Genomic DNA, 24591 nt, shown 5'->3' on the forward strand with positions numbered 1-24591 from the left:
AGGAGATTCCCAGTGTTACTTTTCCTTGGTTGGTTTAAACTGAGCATCAACATTTTTTGTAAAGATTTTCCTCACATAACAGTGAGAAGAATTGAAGAATTCCTGTAGATGCTATTGTTTTTGTGGATGCACCAATCTTAATTTAGCTTCCTTGGCAACCACCATACTGCTGTTCACACATGTATCAGGCAGTTCCCTCATTTTCTTGATATCATCGTATACGGTAGAAAAAGGCTGAAATGTTAAAGGTGCTCAGCAAAGAAAGACTAAATGATTTTGCATCTCCTTTTTTGCTTCCCTTTAACTAATAAAGAAGGCCAGAGATGCATTTTGTTTACTCATTTTGTTCCCCATTTTTATAATATTTTGTATTTCTAAAAAAATTCTATGGACAACTGGAGAACTAGGCAGTAAGGATTGTGGTCATTATTAGCTTGAATGGAAGGCAGTTTCACAGCCACTGGGCAATGGTCAAGAAGGGTTTCTCTGTATCTCCCAGTAGTATTGGCCATAGCATTGCCCGTTTCATTGTTCATAAGGATTGCAGCTGTTGCAGATTGTATGGGCCCATTGGCAAAGCACTTATGAAATGGGCCCATCTTAATACCAGGATGTCAAACTTGATCTGAGGTTCAATAGGAAGCTGAATGACTCGAGGGATGGACTCTTGTTGGTCTATGCTGGCCAGAAGATGAGCTACTGTATCAAGCATCAGCTTGAGTTCGTTAGTGTCAAATGCTATATTTGGAAACAAAACTACAGACACTAATCAGCTCTGGAAAAATGTGTGAGTCTCGGACAGTATATAGCCTCTTGCTCAGCTGAAGATGAGAGTATGCATGTTATTCTGCTTCTACTTTTTGGGTATCCAGGATCATTGAGGATTCCAGGACAACTCTTTCACTGAGTACTTGTGACGTTCTCCTCTGGTGTTATCTGGACCAATGATCAGCTAGGTCACTCCAATCCTTGACTCTGGGAGCCAGCCTTACCCTGTGAGAACCCCCACTCCTGGTCTGTTCACGCACAGCCTCTGGCATGTAAGCTGCTCCCAGCTAATTGCAGCTGAATGACACTAGCCAATATCCCTGGTCCCAGACCCAACCCTAGGAACCTCCATCTTGCAGTGTCCAGTTATGCCCGCTGACACTGCAAGCTTATATGAGTTCATCAATTTAACAAAGAAATTGATATGTACCAGGCTTGTTATCCCAAGAGGAGTCTCTGACACACTTCAAACCAAACACACTGCTTCAGGTAGAATAAACAAACAATTTTATTAACTGCAAAGATAGATTTTAAGTGAGAATAAGTCAAAGCATAACAAGTCGGACTTGGTCAAATGAAATAAAAGCAAAATGCATTCTAAGCTGATCTTAACACTTTCAATACCCTTACAAACTTTGATGCTTCTTACCACAGGCTGTCTGGTTGCCCTTCAGCCAGGCTCTCCCCTTTGATCAGCGCTTCAGTTGCTTGATGGGGATATCTTTAGATGGAGGTGGAAGAGAAAGGAAGAGCCTGGTAAATGTTGCTCCCTTTTATCATGTTCTTTCTTCCCTCTTGGCTTCCCCTCGCCCTTCAGAGTCAGATGAGCATTACCTCATTGCAGTCCCAAACTGACCAAAGGGGGTGACTCACTCAAGAATCCAACAGATCTTTTGTTGTAGCTAGACCAGTGTCCTTTGTTCCTGTGAGTCTGGGCTGGGTTTGTCCCATACGTGCACTGATGAGGTGTGAACTGCCCCTCTGCTCTTGGAGAGTTTTTGCCTGAGCTTGCTTAAGCCATGAGGACACATTCTCAGCCTCATAACTATATTCATGAAGTTACAACCTATAACATTACTATGACAATAATTACTATAACAACAATGCTCAGTGCATCATCAGCCTTCCAAAGACACCCGGCATGACAAACTTTGCATTGGATACCACACAATCATTTTACAAGCATGAACATGGGGGTGCTGGGTGCCCGGAGGTACAGAACATCACAGTACTATTTTGAGAAATGCTCTCTACTGAGGTACAGATTATGGTATTCGCTAATTCTTCACAATGATTTCTCCTACCCACTAGCATCACCTCATGGTAGTCTGGTGTGTCTGATTGGTTACATTCTGCTGAGAAGTCATATTTGATATTGATTAGAATAAAGGTAGTATGCTCCTAATGTTGAAAAGATCTTACTTTTATAACTTGCCACCCCAGCAAGATTGTCTTTCTTGTCTAGGAATCATTTTGTATATAAACAAGGCTTCTATTGACAACAAGGATCCTTGACCTAGAAAGACAGTCCAGGCCAAGATGATGAATGGAAAAGAATATTAACCAGAGATGAGAGCATCACACTTCTGGCTAGGACAAGGAATATTTACATGGTTTCTTGGACTAGATTCAGTAGGCTATAGAAACACTGTGTGGGAATAATGAGAGATATCTTATATAGAGGAAAGTAAGTAGGTGAATGTACACATGGAGGCAAAGGATCATTTGAGTTGCTAGGAGAGTCGAATGAGAATGGAAGAAATAACTATATCTCTGGGATGGGATTGGTTTTGGTTATTTTTTAAATAAACATGGCATAGAAAGGAAACCATTCTAGGGAAAGGGACAGGGATTAATTTGTGTTCCAGAGGTTGCACCTAGGTAAATATATTGCCTCTCTCAGAACAGAACAGCTACCGCAGTAGTATGACTCCATAGCTGGGGGCTGAATAATAACCGCAAATGCATCATACAACTGAGTAAGGCAGTAAAGGGTCACAACATTTCTAAGTTACTTGTAAAATTCTCCAATGTATACTTGACAGAACCCCATAATATAGGAGTAGGTGGTAACAACACTTACTCAGTGACCTCTGATGTGTCCGAGAGCCTCTGAAATGCTGCAATGTTAAGAGACACGCAAAGACTCCAATAGAATGGGAGAGAGACAGAATGTAACATTCTTTTATTCTCTGAATTACTCACCCATATCTATACATATGTGTTGATATTACTAGGCTGTTACCCAAATTTACACAAGATGTGATTTTATGCTATAACATTTGATGTGATTTTCTTTATTTTTTCTAATGAACTTTGCTATACACCATTTGGAAGTAATTCACTCCAATCTGAAAAAGAAAGGAAAGGAGAATGAAATGGATTACGTGGTACCTGACTCAGAGCACTCTGTCACAGGCATAAGGCAAAGAACTGTCCATCCCTCAGAGGTGTTGCCAAGATGACGACTGAGTTCAGAACGGTGCAGGGAGAAAGCCAGGTAACTACAAAGGGTGAGGGGATGCAGAAGAAACAAATGGGTTTAACTTTATTCAATTGCTCTTCTTTCAGGATCTGATTTCATTCATGCATTGGGATAGTTTAGCATTTGATGTGAAGGCATATAACTGAATATCATTTGCTTAACACTGCAATTTAAATCTATGGCATCTTACAATCTTCCCAGGAGCTTGTCATAAGTGTTGAAGAGAAGGGAAGAGAAATGGAGCCTTGGAACCTGAGGCACAATTGGGAGTATTGAGAGTATTTCCTGAATACTAGATCAGAACCATGCATTTTAAGGTGGGTAATAAACAGCCCTCTTGGAGGGAAGCACTGATAAATCTGTGTTATAGAGGGGCCAAGTATTTTTATCTTTCACCACATAAGCCATGATGGGCATGGGTCAGACTCACAGGTAGCAGCTTAGATTTTCTTCAGTCTATCTACCATTCCATCATCTAGATCAGAGGTTCTCAAAGTGTGGTCTGCAGACCACCAGTGGTCCACGAGCTCCATTCAGGTTGTCCACAGATAGTTCCCTCTAAGGTGCGCACCTGGGCAGCCGCACACGAGAGAATGAAGAGCTACCCTTCCTAATTAGTGGAGCCACACAGGCATGGCTCTACTAATTAGTTGCCTGGACCCTGGAGAAGACACACATGTAAGGTGAGGTGGTGGCCTTGGGGGGAATAGGGCATAGGTGGGAGTGGGGTGAGAAGAGGGGGTGGGGAGAATTTGGGATGTGCAGGGCTGCAGCGGCCAGAGAAAGTTGCGACTTTCCCTAGCTCCAGGATTGCAGCTGCCGGGGAGAGACATCCCTCCTTCCCAGCCTCAGCTTGGGGGCTGCTGCAGCGGGGGAGAGAGGGAAGAGACCCCCACCCTTCCCAGCACCAGCTCAGGGGTTGCCACGGTGGTGTAGAGAGGGCACATCCATCGCATTAGAAAGGTAAGACTACTGATATTATAATATGAGTTGTGTGCTTTTATTTGTGGAACAAAAAAGTTAATTATTATGAAGTTTTGTTTTATATAGTGCTTTTATCCAAAGTACTTTACAATAGTTACCTAACGGTACAAACAACATTTGGAAAGTCTGCTGAGACCCTCAGCAATTTTCAAGTGGTCTGCAAAAAAAAAAAAAAAAAAAAAAATTGAGAACCACTGATTTAGATTAAGTCTATTCTTTGTTGCATTTTCTTTGAGATCAATCTCTTCTCTACTTTAAGCTGTTCAAACCAGCAGCCAGTAAAAACTCCTCTCCTGCAATGTTCCACTGGAGGTAGTAAGATTTATAAAGTCAGATTAGCTTGTTGCAGTTATAATATAGCCAGGAAAAATATAAGAAGATTCTGAATGTTCTTAAAAGACCTTAAGTGAATAGTTAAGCAAAGAACAAATATTTCAAATTATACATGTTTGTTCATACATTTATATTATATCAGGATAATTTAATGTGGTAGGTCATTTTATAGGATTTTCATAAGAAAAAAATATTAAATGTGCTTTTAAAGATTACATTTTAACTTATGGTTACCATGTAGCATTTCTCTAAATAAAGCAGCTAAAATTAAGATTTAAAATAAATAGGCACAATACATTCATAACTCTGGATCCTAACCTCCCATAGTAGGGGAGATTTTACTTTTGGATCCAAAATTCATGATGTGGGCTTCTGTCCACAATGAGTCAAACCAAATCCAAGCAATGCCTCCACTAATCCAGAGCTAGCATTTAGGGAAGTTTGGATTCAGATCAGATTACAGATACAAACTTTGTGACTCAGGCTGATGTCTAATTTGTGTGTCAGCCTCCCACGAACCACTTAAAAATATATTCCAGAATGTCTAGCACAATATTATAAACAAATATAAATATGAATCAAAATGGCCAGGATCTTACTAATAGGGGATATAATGTATTCTAAAGCAGACGTTTTTTCTTTTTTTATCCAACGGATAAGAGCAAATGACATTTTAAAAACACCACCTCTCAGATTGGTTTAACATTCATTAATTTTTTTACTGTATAATCACAAAGCTTGTTTTTAATGAGAACTTTCTTGATTTGACTGGAAGAAATCACTCTAAAGAGATAGTCTATTTGTCTTTTGAATAATTTAGTTAACATACATTTGAGACAGACAATCACAGTTCCAGAGACACTGAGTTCCCATTCAAAAATTGCAGTATACTGGTGTGCATGAAAGGCAAACAAGGACAGGAACTCCTAAATTGCCAAAATCAGGCAGCAGAAGCTTCTAGCATATGAGAAGGAAACAAATCTGTGTACTCAAAATTCATCCTGACACTATTCAGAGGCTCAGGGAGCAACAATATTATTCTTTCTTTTATTATTCTTTCTTCGTTTGACTAGTCTTGGATTAATCATATGAAACATTATAGAATGTAGAGACCTTCAAATTTATCTTAAAATAATTGCCCTAGATAGACAATTGTTGGGCCTGTATTCTCCCTTGCTCCCAGAATAGACTTCTTCACTGGCTAAAGTTGCAACTACATTAACATTCACTAACTATAAACTTTATACCAAAGGGGAAAAGGCTGCAGATTGCAGTTCTGGCAGTAGATTATAATTGGGAAGGTGCATGAGGGTGAAATTATGGTAAAGACAATGATCAAATTAACAATAATCTAAATCCTCACATTAATTTACAAAGAGAGAGGGAGTTTAGATCAGGCATAACATCCTATGTGACATCACCTTACCTACAGGAAATCTTTCTATGCATGCATTCAAGGGCTGGATTCCACTGGATTTTGGTGTGGAGGCTGGAGCTGGGGACTCAATAGTTTCCATGGAATTATCCAAACTGGTCTCAAGGATATCCACACAGACATCCCATCCAATAAACTCCCACCTAAAATTATTTGAAAATAAAGAACAAAGTGAGAAAAAAGACGCCACAGATAATGTCTTTCCAGATATAGAATAAGGTATTATTCTTAATATCCTCTTCAGGCACATTCTATATGGAAACCTACAACAGCATATGTATTAGTATCTTGTATACACCTTGGGTCCATTTCCCTCTTTTTGCTATTTTACAGTGAGCATCCAAAGCCTGTAAGCACATCAGACTCATACAAATGTGATTACAACTTTATGGAACAATTCCACTTCATTGGAATAAACAGAATAGCTCATCCAAGAAGTATTTTATACTTCCACACAAGGAGTAACTCACCCTGCGGAGAGAGCCAAATTCCATTTTAATTATGGTCCATGGGCTAATTTATAACTTTAGGATTCCATATTCCCCCCAGTCCACAGCAGTGACGTCAATGGGCGGTTTGTACAAAGATCCAGGGTAGAATCTGGTCTTTATATAGGTTTGAATTATTAATAATATTTGAAATTATTAATATTGACATTGGAAACCACCAAACATTAATTTAATATTAATTTCCTTTATTATATCCAAAGGCCAAATGGTATTTATACAATTGCTCTAAATATACCTAAAAAGCCTAAATAATAGCAATTTACTACATCCAAACAATAACAAAACAGTTGCAAGTATTTGATCAAGATAGGCTAAATCTAGGGGTTCTTAGACCGATATCAGTTGGCTCCAACATGGTCAGGAAGGTATTAGCAATGAACCCTTTAAGAGTTTACTTTTTATACCCTTTAACAAACAAGCAATGTCATTGCCAATTACTGACTCAGCTAAAAAACAATTGGCAACAATTCACCCTTATTTCCAATATTAATCTATGTAGGATTTACAACCTTCTTTCTTCCAAAAGCCTTTTCTTTCTTATCTTCTCCCCTCCACTCTTTGCTTACTAGCAGAACAGTGGGAAGATTTGGGCTTATTTCTTTGTATCATGTTTGTGTTGTGTCTTGTTACTGCAGCTCTTTATTTTATTAGTTACTTTTGAAACCATATATCCTTCCCACACTACAAGCAATACTAATTATTCTGACAGTCCTCTTACTTGCTGATTGGGGCCTTCTATACTATATATATATATATATATATATATATATATATATATATATATATATATATATTTCTTTAATTTTATACTTATCATACAATATAGTAACAAACTCAGTGGGTAAATATGGTCCCTTTTTGGACATTGCTATTCCTGTCCCTTATTTATCTTTTGTCCCCAACTTCCTCTCTCTGGTTCTCTCTCTTCCTTGTCTTTGTGTGACTCCTCTGTTCTTTCTTCTGTATTTCCTTCCTTGCTGCAACTCCCAGTTCCTAATCTCTCAGCCCGTTCCAGCCACTAAAACAATTAGCAATTAAATAGTGCTCAGAGTCAAGTGTTATCAATAGGCTTTAGAGCTGATACATCAATGAAATTAATGTGGGATGGGGGAGTTCACACATTTTAGAGTAACTATTTCAGGCTGGTTGCAGACTCAGTAAGACAGCATTGCAATGATTACATTCCGTTCATATTTCAATGTTTTCCTTCAAAACTGTTAGGGATAGAGGCTTACTCCTTATTCTTTAAAAATGAAATCTTAGATTCTGCAGAAACTGTATTTTTATGGAGGCCACAAACGTACATCAAGTGAGCTGGACTCAGATCATAGCCTGAGGTAAGATCCTGTTCCATTGAAATCAAATGGGAGTTTTGCCTTAAATGGATGCAGAGTTTCACCCCAGGTGTATGCCATCCCTGCTTTGCATGGTAGTAAAGATCCTTAGTACAGACTGGTGTATGTGATACTGAAAAGCTATGATCTGTAATAGTAATGAAAAAGCATGATCTTTCATGGATAAAATGTAATCTCAGTGTAATTCATAAGTTTGTCATCACATTATATTTGGATTAACTATTAACACAAAGAATGTGATCCATTTTACATCTGTCACAGATGACAAAAAATGCATATATGGGCAATAAAAGCCATTCATTGATTTCTGAAACCCAACTACTATAGGGAGCGTTACAAGTCCATGTACTGTTGCTTTTCATTTCATGTTTAGCTCTCTGTGTGTGTGGACAAATACACATTTCCATATCTAGACAACTCCCTGTTCACATGTCTAAGATAACTGTTCATTCTATCAAGTGTCAATAAATTGGCTCATAATAAAAAAAATATTTATACCTCAGGGTAAAAATTGCCCCAGATTACTTTTAAGTGTATAACATAGAAAAAGGTGTTTTGATGCTAAATCTACTTCTGTACCTACTCAAAGGATACCCCTTTTTGGAGGCGGGGGAAGGGGGGAGGAGTTGAGAAGAGGTAGACAGAAGAAGAGATGGATTGACAACATAAAAGAGTGGACAGGAATTGACTTCATGGAGACTCAAGCACTGAGACACAATCGTCAGGGATGGAGACAATTGGTTGATTGCTCATCAGTGATGGTGCCCCAACGACCAATGCGGTTATGGGAATAATGATGATGATGATTACTGAACTATTTACTTGCATAGGGTTGTATTAATAAATATGGTACCAAATTCTGTCTTCATGTTCCTAGGATTAGGCCTAAATTTTAAAGAGTAACTGGTGATCTTGATTGCCCAAAATGAGACACCTTAAAGGGAGTTGATTTTCAGGGTGAATGTGTTCATTAGGCATCTCAGTTTTGGCACCCAAATGCTGGGGGGACTGAAATCACTAGTCACTTTTGAAAAATTTAGTCTGTAATATCTAAATGTACAGGACAAATATTTTCAAAAGGTTAGATTTTGAATTCACCGCTTATACTGATGAACAGTTACACACACAAGTAGTTCTATTGAAGTTCATATGTGCAGCAGCCAGAGCTTTCCCATAGCCAGTCCAAAACTGTGGAATGAAATTCCTCAGGGACTAAGAGCCACCATAGACCTTCTAAAAAAAGAAGAACAGGAGGACTTGTGGCACCTTAGAGACTAACAAATTTATTAGAGCATAAGCTTTCGTGGACTACAGCTCACTTCTTCGGATGCATATAGAATGGAACATATATTGAGGAGATATATATACACACATACAGAGAGCATAAACAGGTGGGAGTTGTCTTACCACCTCTGAGAGGCCAATTAATTAAGAGAAAAAAAACTTTTGAAGTGATAATCAAGCTAGCCCAGTACAGACAGACAGTTAGATAACAAGTGTGAGAGTGCTTCCGTCGACGTGCAAAGGCTGAAATTGTGGAAAAGCAACATCACTTGCCACATAACCTCAGCCATGCAGAACACAACGCCATCTACAGCCTCAGAAACAACCCTGACATCATAATCAAAAAGGCTGACAAAGGAGGTGCTGTCGTCATCATGAATAAATTGGAATATGACCAGGAGGCTGCTAGACAGCTCTCTAACACCACATTCTACAGGCCATTATCCTCTGATCCCACTGAGGATTACCTAAAGAAACTACACCATCTGCTAAAAAAAACTCCCTGACAAAGCACAGGAACAAATCTGTACAGACACATGCCTAGAACCCCGACCAAGGGTATTCTATTTGCTACCCAAGATCCATAAACCTGGATATCCTGGACGCCCCATCATCTCAGGCATTGGCACCCTAACATCAGGCTTGTCTGGTTATGTAGACTCTCTCCTCAGACCCTACGCTACCAGCACTCCCAGCTATCTTCGAGACACCACTGACTTCCTGAGGAAACTACAATCCATCGGTGATCTTCCAGAAAACACCATCCTGGCCACTATGGACGTAGAAGCCCTCTACACCAATATTCCACACAAAGATGGACTACAAGCTATCAGGAACAGTATCCCTGATAATGTCACAGCTAACCTGGTGGCTGAACTTTGTGATTTTGTCCTCACCCACAACTATTTCACATTTGGGGACAATATATACCTTCAAGTCAGCGGCACTGCTATGGGTACCCGCATGGCCCCACAATATGCCAACATTTTTATGGCTGACTTAGAGCAACGCTTCCTTAGCTCTCGTCCCCTAACGCCCCTACTCTACTTGCGCTACATTGATGACATCTTCATCATCTGGACCCATGGAAAAGAAGCCCTTGAGGAATTTCACCATGATTTCAATAATTTCCATCCCACCATCAACCTCAGCCTAGATCAATCCACACAAGCGGTCCATTTCCTGGACACTACTGTGCTAATAAGCGATGGTCACATAAATACCACCCTATACCGGAAACCTACTGACCGCTACACTTACCTACATGCCTCCAGCTTCCATCCAGGACACACCACACGATCCATTGTCTACAGCCAAGCTCTAAGATATAACCGCATTTGCTCCAATCCCTCGGATAGAGACAAGCACCTACAAGATCTCTATCAAGCATTCTTAAAACTACAATACCCACCTGCTGAAGTGAAAAAACAGATTGACAGAGCCAGACGAGTACCCAGAAGTCACCTCCTACAAGACAGGCCCAACAAAGAAAATAACAGAACACCACTAGCTGTCACCTTCAGCCCCCAACTAAAACCTCTCCAGCGCATCATCAGAGATCTACAACCTATCCTGAAAGATGATCCTTTACTCTCACAGATCTTGGGAGACAGACCTGTCCTCGCTTACAGACAACCCCCCAACCTAAAGCAAATACTCACCAGCAACCACACATCACTGAACAAAACCACTAACCCAGGAACCTATCCTTGTAACAAACCCCGATGTCAACTCTGTCCACATATCTATTCCAGTGACATCATCATAGGACCTAATCACATCAGCCATACCATCAGGGGCTCGTTCACCTGCACATCTACCAATGTGATATATGCCATCATGTGCCAGCAATGCCCCTCTGCCATGTACATTGGCCAAACCGGACAGTCTCTACGCAAAAGAATTAATGGACACAAATCTGACATCAGGAATCAAAATACTCAAAAACCAGTGGGAGAACACTTTAACCTGTCTGGTCATTCAGTGACAGACCTGCGGGTGGCTATATTACAACAGAAAAACTTCAAAAACAGACTCCAACGAGAAACTGCTGAGCTAGAATTGATATGCAAACTAGACACAATCAACTCCGGTTTGAATAAGGACTGGGAATGGTTGAGCCATTACAAACATTGAATCTATCTCCCCTTGTAAGTATTCTCACACTTGTTATCTAACTGTCTGTCTGTACTGGGCTAGCTTGATTATCAGTTTAAAAGTTTTTTTTCTCTTAATTAATTGGCCTCTCAGAGGTGGTAAGACAACTCCCACCTGTTTATGCTCTCTGTATGTGTGTATATATATCTCCTCAATATATGTTCCATTCTATATGCATCCGAAGAAGTGGGCTGTAGTCCACGAAAGCTTATGCTCTAATAAATTTGTTAGTCTCTAAGGTGCCACAAGTCCTCCTGTTCTTCTTTTTGCGGATACAGACTAACACGGCTGCTACTCTGAAACCTTTCATAGACCTTCTGACCTTCTATTGCATGTTCAAGATACGTTTTTTCAACTTTGTCTTCTCTAATATAAATAGGCTTGAAAGGATTAGATTTTTATCAGTAACTCTAGATTTCAACGTACAACCACAAAGTGATGAAAAATATTTCCATTAATCATAATTGAAATTTGCAGATAGGCAAGGTAAGAAAAATGCTGGTTGAGAGTGTACTGGGGTTTGATTTAAGGGTATTTACTTTATATATTTTGCCATGTGATATTGACAATTTGTGTTTGATCAGTTATAAAGCTATTTTTTTTGAAACGCAACATCTTGCTAAATAATTATTGTCTGTCCTGCCCCCTCCCATTCGCTGACCCCCTCCATAATATCCCACAACTGTGAAAATTTAAATAGCTAAAAAATAAAAAAGTGATTAAAATAAACATGGATATTATCGGTCAAAATTATTTTAAAAAATTGAAATCTGTCAAACCTAAATATATGCAGTGGAGCTGTAGCCATGTCAGTCCCAGGATATAAGAGAGACAAGGTGGGTGAGGCAATATCTTTTATTAGACCAACTTCTTTTGGTCGGAGAGACAAGCTTTGAAGCCAAACACAGCTCTTCTTTAGGTATGGGAAAGGCACTCGAAGCATCACAAAACGATCATTCCATATCTGACTTATCAGTCCTCATCCTCAAAGGAAACCTGCACAGCACTTTCGATAGACGAGCCTGGGACTTTAAATTAGTAACTGCTAGTGAACAGAGACACTGGATTTATGGTTTATTACAACAACCTGTAACCCACTAATCTCCCCCACTTTTTGTCCTATGACTGCAGAACTGTTAATGGACCATTCCATCTTAAATGGTCCCTTAGAACAGTGGTTCTCAATCTTTCCAGACTACTGTATCTCTGAAGCCTGAACTCTACCACCCGCGACTGAAGCTTGTAACTTAGCTTTGCAGGGCCCCATGCCACAGGATTCCCCGGGCAATTCTCCTGCTTGTCACCCCCTAATATTGGCCCTACACTTGTGACCCCACTAAACCCATCCCGCAACCTCCCTGGGGATGTGAATCCCAAGTTGAGAAACACTGATCTAGATGAGCTGATGTACCCCCTGAAAGACCTCTGCCTTAGAATATGTGCTTACAACTTATGCTGAACAATTTTGCATTTAGCTGTGATGCTCGGAGTACCTTTCTGAGACCAGAAGAAGAGCTCTGTGGATGGCTTGAAAGCTTGTTTCTCTCACCTACAGAAGTTGTTTCAATAAAAGATATTACCTCACCTACCTTATCTCTCTAAACCGAATATAAACATACAGTACACTATACATAATATTGATTAAAAAACTGTTCAAACAATTTCCTCCTGAGGAAAGAATGAGAGAAAGAATGAATTATATCTAACAGCTGCCAGGCAGGTCACTTCATATGATTTTGGAAGATACTCAGATCTCATGGTGACATGGTTGGTGTAATGGGGTGGCACCCACCTCTTGTAAGTGCCACCTAGCCATGTGTGTGTATGCCTGCACTTTTTTAGTCTGCGGTGACCACTGTTGGTGGTTTTATAGGTGATTTTCAGCGACTCAGCCCTCGAGCCAAGTCACCCACACAGTCTGTGTGTGAAACATACATACCCCTTCTGGGGTATACAGTCCACCAAGGGCCTATTCCAGTACCCCTCCGGTGGTGTCTCTGTAGCCTTCCCCAGGCTCAGTCTTTAAATAGTCCTGGCCCTGGTATGGGGCCATACCCCCAGAGCTTCCTCCCTGGAGACACTGCCCTTACTGCTCAGTCCTTAATCAGGCCTGCAGCCCTTCTTGGCTAGCCTTCAAATAGCCCCTCAACCCTGGTATGGTGCCCCCCCAGTGCTTCCTCCCTGAAGACTCTTCACCCTTTCTGGTCCCAGATGTTCTTCTATCTTCAGTCCCAAGAGCCAGCCAGGAACTCTCTCTTGTTCCCCCAATCCCTTCCAGCAACTGTCTTGGGCTCAGTTCCAGCTGCCAGTCAGAAGCTCCCTCTTGCGCCCATGGTCCCTGCTAGCAACTGATCTGTCTGTGGTCTTGCTGCTCCTTCAGCCAGCTAGGAACACAGTTCTCACTCCTCCAGCTCTAGGCAGCAACTGTCTCTAGCTCTGCAGCTCCTTTTATATAAGGCTGCTGGGCCCTGATTGGCTGCTCCTTGCAGCCTCTCTCCACCTAGGTGCTTCCCCCACAGCCACTCTAGGCAGCCGGGAGGACTTCTCTTCTGTTCCTTTCTGGGACAGGGTGTGGTAGGACCCTGAGGCCTCCAACAGGGGGCCTGTGGCCCTAGGCCACCCCCTCACAGGTGGTATAAGAACCTAAATATAATGGAATTACTAGTATGAGTAACTGTTCACCAATGAGAGGAAGGGCTTCACAATCTGGCCCCAAATCTTTAAAGAAACCACATATTCTATTAACTATAGTGAATTTAATCAGGACCATTGAGGAATTTTGTCATTGACTTAATTGGAAACAGGACTGAGTCCAGAGACTGTGATGATTCTTGCCAGTATTAATTAATCATGTTTATTACAGTAGTGCCTAAGGATCAACCAGGAAGAAGACCACATTGTACTAGGCACTATACAAACACCGACTAGAAGATTTTTCTAACTAAATGGTTAAAAAAATGTCACTTTAACATCTTTTTCCTATACTGATGAAAAGAAAGGATTATGATTCTCAAATAAAATTAAAGTGTTACTAATGCATAACTGTTTGTGACACATACACACTCGCAATACCACACTTTAATGTAGCAAAGAACATTTTTAAATGCTTGTCCTGAGCTATGTGGTTACTTATGGTCCCTTCAGTTTATTTTTTTATGCTTTGTAAATACAGACTGGAGAGCAACAACTTTCAGCTTTATAATGTTTAACTGATTAATGCATTTTTAAAAAGGCAAAGAGGATAACTGAATCAACTCAAAGAGAAAATGTACAATGTGCCCTTTCATTAAACTGCATTCTTTGATCTAAAGAGGATTTACATTTGAAGCAAAAATTAACTAAATTGATCTGTTTTCAACTATTACTATGAAAAAGTAGACCTGTATGAAATGTTCACAACAAACCACAAACGTGATTAGAACCATCCTGTTTTGTTGTAACCCCGAAACTCTGTTGTAACCCACAATTGAAATGGAATTTCCCTAGGAATAGTCAATTGGCACAATAGAACCTTTCCAGGCATTAGAAAGTCTTAACATGCCCACTGGCAACGTGCTCAAAGAATGGTAGAAACGTGGGGCTAGAAGGGACCTTGAGAGGTTAGCCCCCCATGTGGAGGCAGGACCAAAAATATCTAGATCATCCTTGACAAATGTTTGTCTAACCTCTTTTTAAACATCTCTAATGATGGAGATTCCACAACCTCCCTTGGTAACCTATTCCAGTACTTAACTATCTATACAGTTAAGAAGTTTCTCCTCATATCTATCACTCTCCCTTGCTGCAGATTAAGCCCATTACTTCTTGTTTTTCATGTGTACAGTAGGTAGGACAATTGATCACCATCCTCTTTGTAACGGTTAACAATATTTGAAGATTATCAGGTCCCCCCTCCATCTTTTTTCTTAAAACTAAACATACCCAGTTTTTTTTTAATCTTTCCTCATAGGTCAGGTTTTCTAAACCTTGTCATTTTTGTTGCTCTCCTCTGGACTCTTTCCATCTATCCACATCTTTCTTAAAAGGTGGCATCCATAACTGGACACAATATCCCAGCTGAGGCCTCAAATGGAGCAAAATAATTACCTCTGGTGTCTTACATACAACACTCCAGTTAATGCACTCCAGAATAATAGTTGGCTTTTTCACAACTGCATCACATTGTTGGCTGATATTCAATTTGTGATGCACTATAACCAAAGCATCCTTCTGCAGTTAAGGTTTCCTAACATTCTTCATTATGAGACCAAGTTTTCAGATGTTCCTAACTTTACTGAACTTAACTGTTGAGCTTGAAATTATGCAGAAGAGTCATCTTAATGTCAGGATGTGCCTTTTTCTATTGCTGTGAAAATCCACCCAACCATGGCCAAATTATAAGCCTCTAAAAACTTCCATTTGCTTAATGTTCAGAAGAGAGGCTTTTGAAGAGAATGGCAGCTAAATTCTCTGAAGAGCCCATCTACACTGAGCATGCTCCATCACCACATAGACCCCACTTGCTGAGTGGAATGAACATGCACCATTCCCTCAAAGCAATGGAGTATGTTCCATCCCGCAGCTGTGGGGGCTGGGCAGGACTTTACCTGAAATTTCTCCTCCCAGCCCCTAGGGACCATTGTGGCACCAGAATTCTCATATGCTTTAAATAGTTATCTGCTAGCCCACAGGCAGTGAGTAGGAGAAAAAGGTAGCACCCTGACTCACTCAAAAGCAGAGTGATGCTGCATGGAGAGAGGAGGACAAGCTCAACATGGGATAGATGGGGCAGGATAGGGGGTGCAGATTGAGTGGCAATGCAAGCAGAAGAAAGCAAGGATTGGTGGTGGGTGGATAGAAGCAGAGGGGGACAAAAATAAGTTCTGGGAGATAGAGGGACAGAAGGATCTGTAACCATTACAGCACACTCCCCTACATAATCTGGAAAAGAACCAGGATTCCCAACTCCCAACGTTCCTCTGCTATTAGAAAACAGCCATTAAACCCATTGAAAAGTACGCATTTAATTCCACTCTAGTGGCTAATCCATAGAGAGGATAAATAGCCTGCTACTGCTACCAGTTACCCTGTTAACTTGACTGGTAGAAGTCTGTGCTGTAGATCAAAAAATTCCAACCCTTTCATTGAGCACCAAGGAGAGTCCAATGTGAGTTTACTTTTTATGAAATTTAGGAAGTTACATTTAAAAAAACTGTTTGCAACAACTTGGCCCAATGTCCCAGTGTAGAGGCACCAGAGTCCAGCTGGTTCTGTGTTGAGTCCAGTCACTGTTTCAGGGTCTGGTGCCTATGGACACAGTCCTGGGCACTGACTTCTTTCCTGACTCCCTTCCTTGGAACATGGGTTGCTGCTCCCAACCCCGCACTGTCTGAGACCCCACAACCCATCCCCAGTCACTTACGCATACTTCCTCAAAGTAGGGTGACCAGACACCAAGTGTGAAAAATCAGGACGGGGGTGGGGCGTAATAGGCACCTATATAAGAAAAAGCCCTGAATATCGGAACTGTCTCTATAAAATCAGGACATCTGGTCACCCTACCTCAGAGCTCCACCTAGCCTGTGGGTTCTCTGGGCCTCTAATTTAACCTCTTCAGAGACAGTGTGGCAGGAAAGCAAGGAACACAGGCTTAACAAAGGAATTTCTTAACTACAGACAATTTACTCAAAGCACTTGAGAGATACAGATTTGAAAACAACAAAAGTCCTGAGACATGCTTCCTCTAGGCGGAACTCACTCCTGTGAGTCTGAGGTTTGTCAGTATTTCAGGCTGGGTGGAGTCCCTCTTGCAAGTCCTTCTTCCGGGTGGTGATGGTCGAACCCCTGCACAGAGTAGCACCCGCTCACATAGAATCTTTATCTTCTGTACCATGTGCTTTACTGACACACTCCAGTCCCCTCCCCCAGTCATGCTTGCCCCACCTGTAGGCCCAGGTCTAGAAAAAACATAGTTCCAGGAGGTGGACCAGCAGCTGAGAGACAAACAAAGTTAATCGCTTCTCAGTGATAGTCCTTCAGTGAGCCCCTGGCCTTGGGGAAAACCTCAAGGGAAAACCTACCCAACCGTTAAATTCACCCACTCAGAGGGCTACCACAAGGGGCACTGTGTATCACTTAAGATCTACTGAAGTCCTGTTTTTAGGATTTAAGTGGTGTTACTGCCCACGTTTAATGTATCTATCTTGAATTTTAACTGCTAACCAGTAACTGCTAACCAGGTGCCCATCTGTAGTATGTTGCGAGTGAACTTTGTTGGGGTACAGAAGATTTCCACGTTGAAATCTGGTCTTTGATTCCTCAGAAGCTTTTCTGAACCCCAGGCCCATCATTTACATTGACATCATGTGCTAGAGAGTTGTTTCTTTTGAGCACCACATCAGTTTTCCATTTCTCATCTATGGAATAGCATGACATTCTAGTATCACAAGAGCTGGTTAGGACTTTATTTCACTGGGAAATGCCAATTTGTCAAAAATTCACATGGGAACATACCAGTTACAACAAAATAATTTAATCGGGAAAGGTTTCTCAGGTCTAGGATGAGATTTCTCATCAAAATGTCAGTGATACAATAGGCCAGTGCTTAGGCCACTCAGCTGAGATGTGGGAGATCCAGTGTCAAGTCCTGCTCTGCTACACTCTCACATCCCAGGTGAGTGCTCTAACCACTGGGCTATTCGCTGTTCTGGGGTGGGTCTCTCTCTAACCAGAAATTCCACCCTGGACCTGACACCTCTTCCAATAAAAGTTTCATCAAACCTGATACGTTCCTGCAAATAGTTCCGTTTCGATGAATTACTATTTTTCAACAAAACTGTTTTGTTGAAAAATTCTTGACCAGATCTACTATAAACTCTAACAGGTACTCCACAGAAGCGCAGCAGCAGAAACTGTATCAGAAATTTATTGAATCTATGCATCCTCTGGCATCTGTAAATTCCTGGCCAGGGCTGCCCTCAGCCACTTGGGGTATGCCTACAGTGCAATTGGGAGCATACCTCCAAGACCGGTTAGACAGGTACATGCTAGCTGTGGATGTGGCAGCATGAGTGGCAGCATGGAATAGCTGCCCAAGTACAACTCTGCCCGACCCCCTGGGTCCAAACTCAGGTGCTTAGACCTGGCCGCTGTCTATGCCATGCTGCTATTTTTAGCATGCTAGCCCAAGCAGAGCTAGCGCATGTCTGTCTGCCCAGACTAGTGCGTGTCTGTGCTCCCAGCTGCTGTGTGGATATACCCATGGTGGCATGTTGGTAGGGTTGGCATGTGCCTATTGCCTTTTGCTGCAACACCCCTGCCTCCTAGGCAAACTTTCTGCCACTGCAGGTCCTCTGCCTCGGTCTGTAAAAATCAAAACTGAAGTAGATGCTGCAGTGAATCTGTCTGCATATTACTTGGTTTCTACATCTTATTTAAACACATTTTAAATGTCTCTCCCCAATTCAGACAGATCCCCCCTCCCCCCCCCTAACCACAGGTATTTTGACTCTATCATATCTACTTTTCCACCTATAACAGTAGGTGTCAGAAATCAGTCACTGTCAGAAATCATCAGCATGAACAGTTGAGACACAAGTGAATTTTGACTTCAGAACTAGGTAGTGAAGCTTAAGGAAATCTTTAGGGAATACTCATTACTAGCCTGAATGATCACTAGATGTCACTGTTCTACAGAAATAAAAGTGTGATCACTTTTTTATGGCTGTAAATACGGTGAGCTTTAAAACAGCAGTTCAGAAACTCACATTTTCAGGGGTTGAACTTGTCTGAAGTTTCACATAATTCATCGGAAAATGTGATTCATTCCAAATAATTTACTTTACTTTAATATAACATTAAGTCTGATTGCTTGATTCTCCTCTTACTTACCACTGAAGGCAGCAGAGTGATGCTAGTATATGGTGAGGGATTAATCTAGCCATATATTCAAACTCAAAAGCACAGACTTTACTCTTTCTCCTTATATGCATACATTATAAGACGGTCTTTAATTATTGGGTTACATGAAAATGAGCAATGCAGCACACTGTAATACCTGGCAATACTTCCCCCCTCCCCCATTTTTCAGACCAAAAAAATGCAGGCTGATGCCACCATGTGTGTCCGGTTTTAACTTGGAAGCTATGCTAGTTGTAAGCAAGTGAAATGTGGGGTTTGCCCTGGAGACACTTATCTAATCTCTGTTGTCAGTTTCAAGTATTTCATCTCCACTTCTTGAAATACTCCATTTAAGTTTTATCTGTGCTTAACTAGGTTGTGTTTAAAATACATACATAATTTTAGATGTTTATAAAAAAGCTACAGATAATATTGTTTATGGGACCAACTTCTGTTGGTGAGAGAGACAAGCTTTCAAACTACACAGAATTCTTCAGGTCTTGGAAAGGTGCTAAGAGTATTTCTACACTGCAATTAGACACTAGTGGCTGGCCTATGCCAGCTGACTTGGGCTCATGGGGCTGTTTAATTGTGGTGTCAATGTTTGGGCTTGGGCTGCAGCCCAAGCTCTCAGACTCTCCTACCTTCCAGCTTGAGCCCAAATGTCTGTATTGCAATTAAACAACCCCGTAAACTCAAGCCCAGCAAGCCCAAGTCAGCTGGCATGGGCCAGCACAGGTTTTTAATTCCAGTATAGACATACACTAAAAGTGTCACAGTTATATACAAGATAAAACATATTATTTAGCATACTCTAAGGGACCATTCCTAGAGAGTAGTTATCAGTGATTCACAGTCAAGCTGGAAGGGCATATCACATAGGGTCCCACAGGGATCCCTCCTGGGTCCAATTTGTTCAATATCTTCATCGAGGATTTAGATAATGGCATAGAGAGTACACTTATACAATTTTGGACAATACCAAGCTTGGAGTTTTGGAGGATAGGATTAAGATTCAAAATCTGGACAAACTGGAGAAATGGTCTGAAATAAATAGGATGAAATTCAATGAAGACAAATGCAAAGTACTCCACTTAGGAATTGCACACATACAAAATGGGAAATGATTGCCTAGGAAGGAGTACTGCAGAAAGGGATCTGGGGGGTTTAGTGAATCACAAGCTAAATATGAGTCAACAGTTTAACACTGTTGCAAAAAAGCAAACACCATTCTAGGATGTATTACCAGGAGTGTTGTAAGAAAGACACAAGTAATAATTCTTCCGCACTCCTCTGCACTGATAAGGCCTCAGCTGGAGTATTGTGTCCACTTCTGGGCACCACATTTCAGGAAAGATGTGGACAAATTGAAGAGTCCAGAGGAGAGAAACAAAAATGATTAAAGGTCTAGAAAACATGACTTATGAGGAAAGATTGAAACAATTGGGTTTGTTTAGTCTGGATAAGAGAAGACTGAAAGGGGACATGATAACAGTTTTTCAGTACATAAAAGGTTGTTACAAGGAGAAGAGTGAAAAATTGTTCTCCTTGACCTCTGAGGATAAGACAAGAAGCAATGGGCTTAAATTGCAGCAAGGGAGGTTTTAGGTTAACATCAGTAAAACCTTCCTGTCAGGGTGGTTAAGCACTGGAACAAATTGCGTAGGGAGGTTGTGCAACTGGAGGTTTTTAAGAACTTGCCACTCATTTAAGCACAGGTTAGCCAAACACCTGTCAGGAACGGTCTGGTTATTTTGTAATACTGCCTTGAGTGCAGGGGAATGGACTTGATGACCTATTGAGGTCCCTTCCAGTCCTAACTTCTATGATAAGTCCAGTGTCTTTATTGAGACCATGATTTTTAGTGTCTAGCAAAGTTATGAATTTAAGCTCCAAGGCTCATCCTTTGAAAGTGTTGTGCGGGTTCCTTTGAGGATGAGGACTGATTGATCACTCTATATCTGACCTCTCTGTGAAAAGTGTTCACCCACAGGTGATAACAGTGTTTGTGTCTGTTATTTTCTTGTGAGAGTTCATTCAAGATTACAGCAATTGTCTGGTTTTACCCACATTGTTGTTACTGGGCAGTTAGTGCTTTGGATGAGGTACACCACACGTTGTGACAGGCACAAGTAGGACATATGGATCTTGAAAAGGTGTGTGGTGGGGGAGTGTTGATCATTGTAGCCATGGGCGGCGGGTATCAGAGGCTTGAGGAGGCTAAGTCTCCCCAAATGGGGTAAGAAATGACAGATGAGAAGTGGGGGGAGCCACCGGCTCCCACTCAGCTTTCCCCCCCACAAGGCCTCCTCCGCCTTCTGCTTGCTCCTCTTCACTCCCTTCCCAGAGGCCCCCCCTTAAAGGGTGAATGATGGTGATAGGGGGCAGAGAGGAGAGAGAGATGGGCAGAGGAGTCTCAGGGGAGGGGGAAGAGAGGCACAAGCAGCAGGTGGGGGGTGCAGGGGAGAGTGTGGAGAGACACGAGTGATGGGCATGTGGGCCCTCATGGGAGGGGGTGGAGAGGAGCTAGTAGTGGGAGGGGGGACCTTAGGTGAAGAGGTGGAGCAGGGGCAGGAAGAGGCGAGTGGGAGCAGGGCCTCGGGGTGGTGCACATGTGGGGCCTTTGAGGAGGCGGCCAAGCAGGGGCAGGGCCTTGGGGTGGAGTGGGGATGTATCACGTGCAGGATCTTGTGGGGAGGAGCTGAGTGTGACAGAGCTGGGGCAGGGCCACAATCCGGGCGCCAGTGGTGCCCCCCACTTCTAGGGAGCTTCTGGCACTCACACCCCCAGTCTCCCCAAATGCAAGCGTCACACACTGCCTATGGTTGTAGCAGTGGAGATATGTCTGCAGATTTTGCATCTGTTGTTCTGGCAGAGTCTGATGCCACTTTGAGTTGCGTGTGCCCTGGTCTGTGGGGAGCTTGCTGGTGTTGTGATGAGCTGGGAGTGGTTGAGGGAAGGTGAGAAGTGGGAATTCAGGAAAGATTCAGAATGAGGCCCCATCAAGTATGGGTTGTAGTTGTTGGATGATACCCTGTTTGGGTTCCAGTGTGGGGTGGTAGGTGACAACTAGGGATAGGAGGTCACTGGGGGGTTTATTTCTGTATTGAAGCAGGTTCTCCCATGGTATTTGGGTGGCCAGTTCCAGGATGTGATCTACTTCTATGGTAGAGTGTCCTTGTTTGGTGGAAGGCGATTTTGAGTGTATTACGGTGTGCATCCTGGAGTTTCTCCTCAGAGTATATTCCGTGGAATCTGAGTGCCTGGCTGTACATAGCAGACTTCTTGGTGTGTTTGAGGTGGCTACTGGATCTATGAAGGTAGATGTGGTGATCTGTAGTTTTCTTGTATGTAGTTACCTGTAAGCTTCCATTGTTGAAGCTGATCATGGTGTCCAGGAAGTTGATGCTAGTGTCGGAGTGTTCCAGAGAGAGTTTAATGGAGGAATGGTGGCCGTTGAAGTTATGGTGGAGTTTAAGTCATCTGTCCAGAGACTGACATGGCTACAAGAACACTGCATATAAAAAGCTACAACATAGACTTAACTGCCATATTTATCACCATATTCTTTGTGTTTATCAAATCAATAACTGGTATAAAAATTATCAAACCCTGCATGTGCAGTATTATTTTTGAATAATAAAAGCCTCATACATGTGAAAAATGCATGTCAGATCATGGCCACCAGCTCTGATGGTGCAAACTGGAAGGAGATCTGCCATAAAGGGCACATTGGGATTCACCCAGTGCAAAGGAGAATCCTGGGATGGTGTAAAGCAGACTTAGCTGTCTCCATGCCACTCATTTACATGCCCTGCCCCAGGTACAGGGGGTGTTTCTGGGTGGTCTGAGAGCATGGTTGAGGTGCAGGAAAGGACAGAACTTGGAGTACAATGCTCTGCTCTAAATTATGCTTTTAGGTTGCTCTAAATTATGCTTGGGGCAGTTTGGCTCACAGTCAGGCTATGGATTATGGGAACAGGAAGGTAGTTTAGAGCTGCTACCTTTTCAACCTTCATCTCATCCAAGCACAGTTTAGACAGCCCCAGGGATCTGGCCCTTCAGTTTTTAAATCAGGCAAAGCAATTAATCTTCATTAGCAGCTTGCCAAATTTAATTTTAAAAGATCAATCTGTTTTTGGTTATACAAGTGAAATTAAAAACATCAATCTCATGTTTAAATATCAAATTTATGTTAAAAAATTTAACTAATGGCTTTGTTATTTTGGTGGGAGATTACCATCTGCATTAGCTATAATCAGAGTCATTACCATTTAACTCGGATAGTTGTCTACTCTCATTTTGTCCAGAAACTCTATGTTGCTCCTAACACCACATCAGAATGTTTCATGGATTGTCTTTTTCAGTACAAAGTGCCAAATAGTATGGCAGATTCATTCATCACACTGCTGAAAGCAACTAGGAGAAAGAGAAAAATTAAGTCTTTTATCAAGCCTGTGGCATCCGGAATCTTATGTGAACTGAAATTCCTGTCATATAGAATTTCTTCTAAAGATTCAAAGATGTCATTGAAGTTATTGAGGATGAAGCTAACGTTTCTATCTTTAAATATCTGCCTAGACTGACAAGGACAGGTCAACTGTCCTTTGGTTTGATTTTGTAAGATACCTATTTTTTTGGATTCAGGAACACACACACAAATCACTAATGCTAGCAAATGAATCCATATTTTTGATATGCTGGACATTATATTCAGTCCACACTTCTGTATTATTTTAAATTGTCCCATTGGAATAGGTTTGGTTGAATCAGATGTTAGGATACGTACAAGTTTATTCAGAACAACGATTCTCAAGCTGTTGTCCATGGAGCACTTACCAATGGTCTGTGGAGAGCTGGCTGGTCACATGATGCTGGTTCAGCTGTTTGTTCCTACCTACTAAATTGCATTACTGCTACTTTTTCCATGTAGGAAATTGCTGTATTCACCATTCAGATATTGTTCCATTACCAGAGACAGGAAAGGCAGTCCATGTATCTGTGGATGGGAGGAGTGGAGACCCATGAGACATTATCCCAAAGTTTGGTCCACATTGTGAAGAAATTGAGAATCCCTGATTTAGAACATGCTCTATATGCAATACTAAATTTACAAACAAGTTACAAAAATCCTGCTTTCATAGATTTTAAGGCCAGAGGGGACCGTTCTGATCTAGTCTGACCTCCTGTGTAACACAGACCATAGAGTTTCACCCAGTAATTTTTGCATCAAACCCAGTAGCTTCTACTTGAACTAGGTTATCTCTTTTAGAATGACATCCAGTCTCGTTCAGTGCCAATGGCACAATGTTTCTGAAGATTTGTACATTGATTTTTTTTTATAGCGAATATAAATGCCAATCCCAGAAAATTAGTAGGGACAAAACTGGAAAACTTAAAAAT

At 41.6% G+C, this 24591-nt stretch overlaps 1 long non-coding RNA gene across 1 annotated transcript; it reads right to left on the bottom strand.

Annotated features, from left to right (window-relative positions):
* Positions 1-1343: 1343 nt before the first annotated feature.
* Positions 1344-24195, bottom strand: LOC101945677 (uncharacterized). Its single transcript, XR_254673.5, has 3 exons — positions 24028-24195; positions 5997-6148; positions 1344-3119 (listed from the first exon to the last, which is right to left on the bottom strand). It is a non-coding gene; the product is annotated as an uncharacterized LOC101945677 (long non-coding RNA).
* Positions 24196-24591: the final 396 nt, after the last annotated feature.

This window comes from Chrysemys picta, chromosome 1 (genome assembly GCF_011386835.1).
Source record: "Chrysemys picta bellii isolate R12L10 chromosome 1, ASM1138683v2, whole genome shotgun sequence".
NCBI lineage: Eukaryota > Metazoa > Chordata > Testudines > Emydidae > Chrysemys > Chrysemys picta.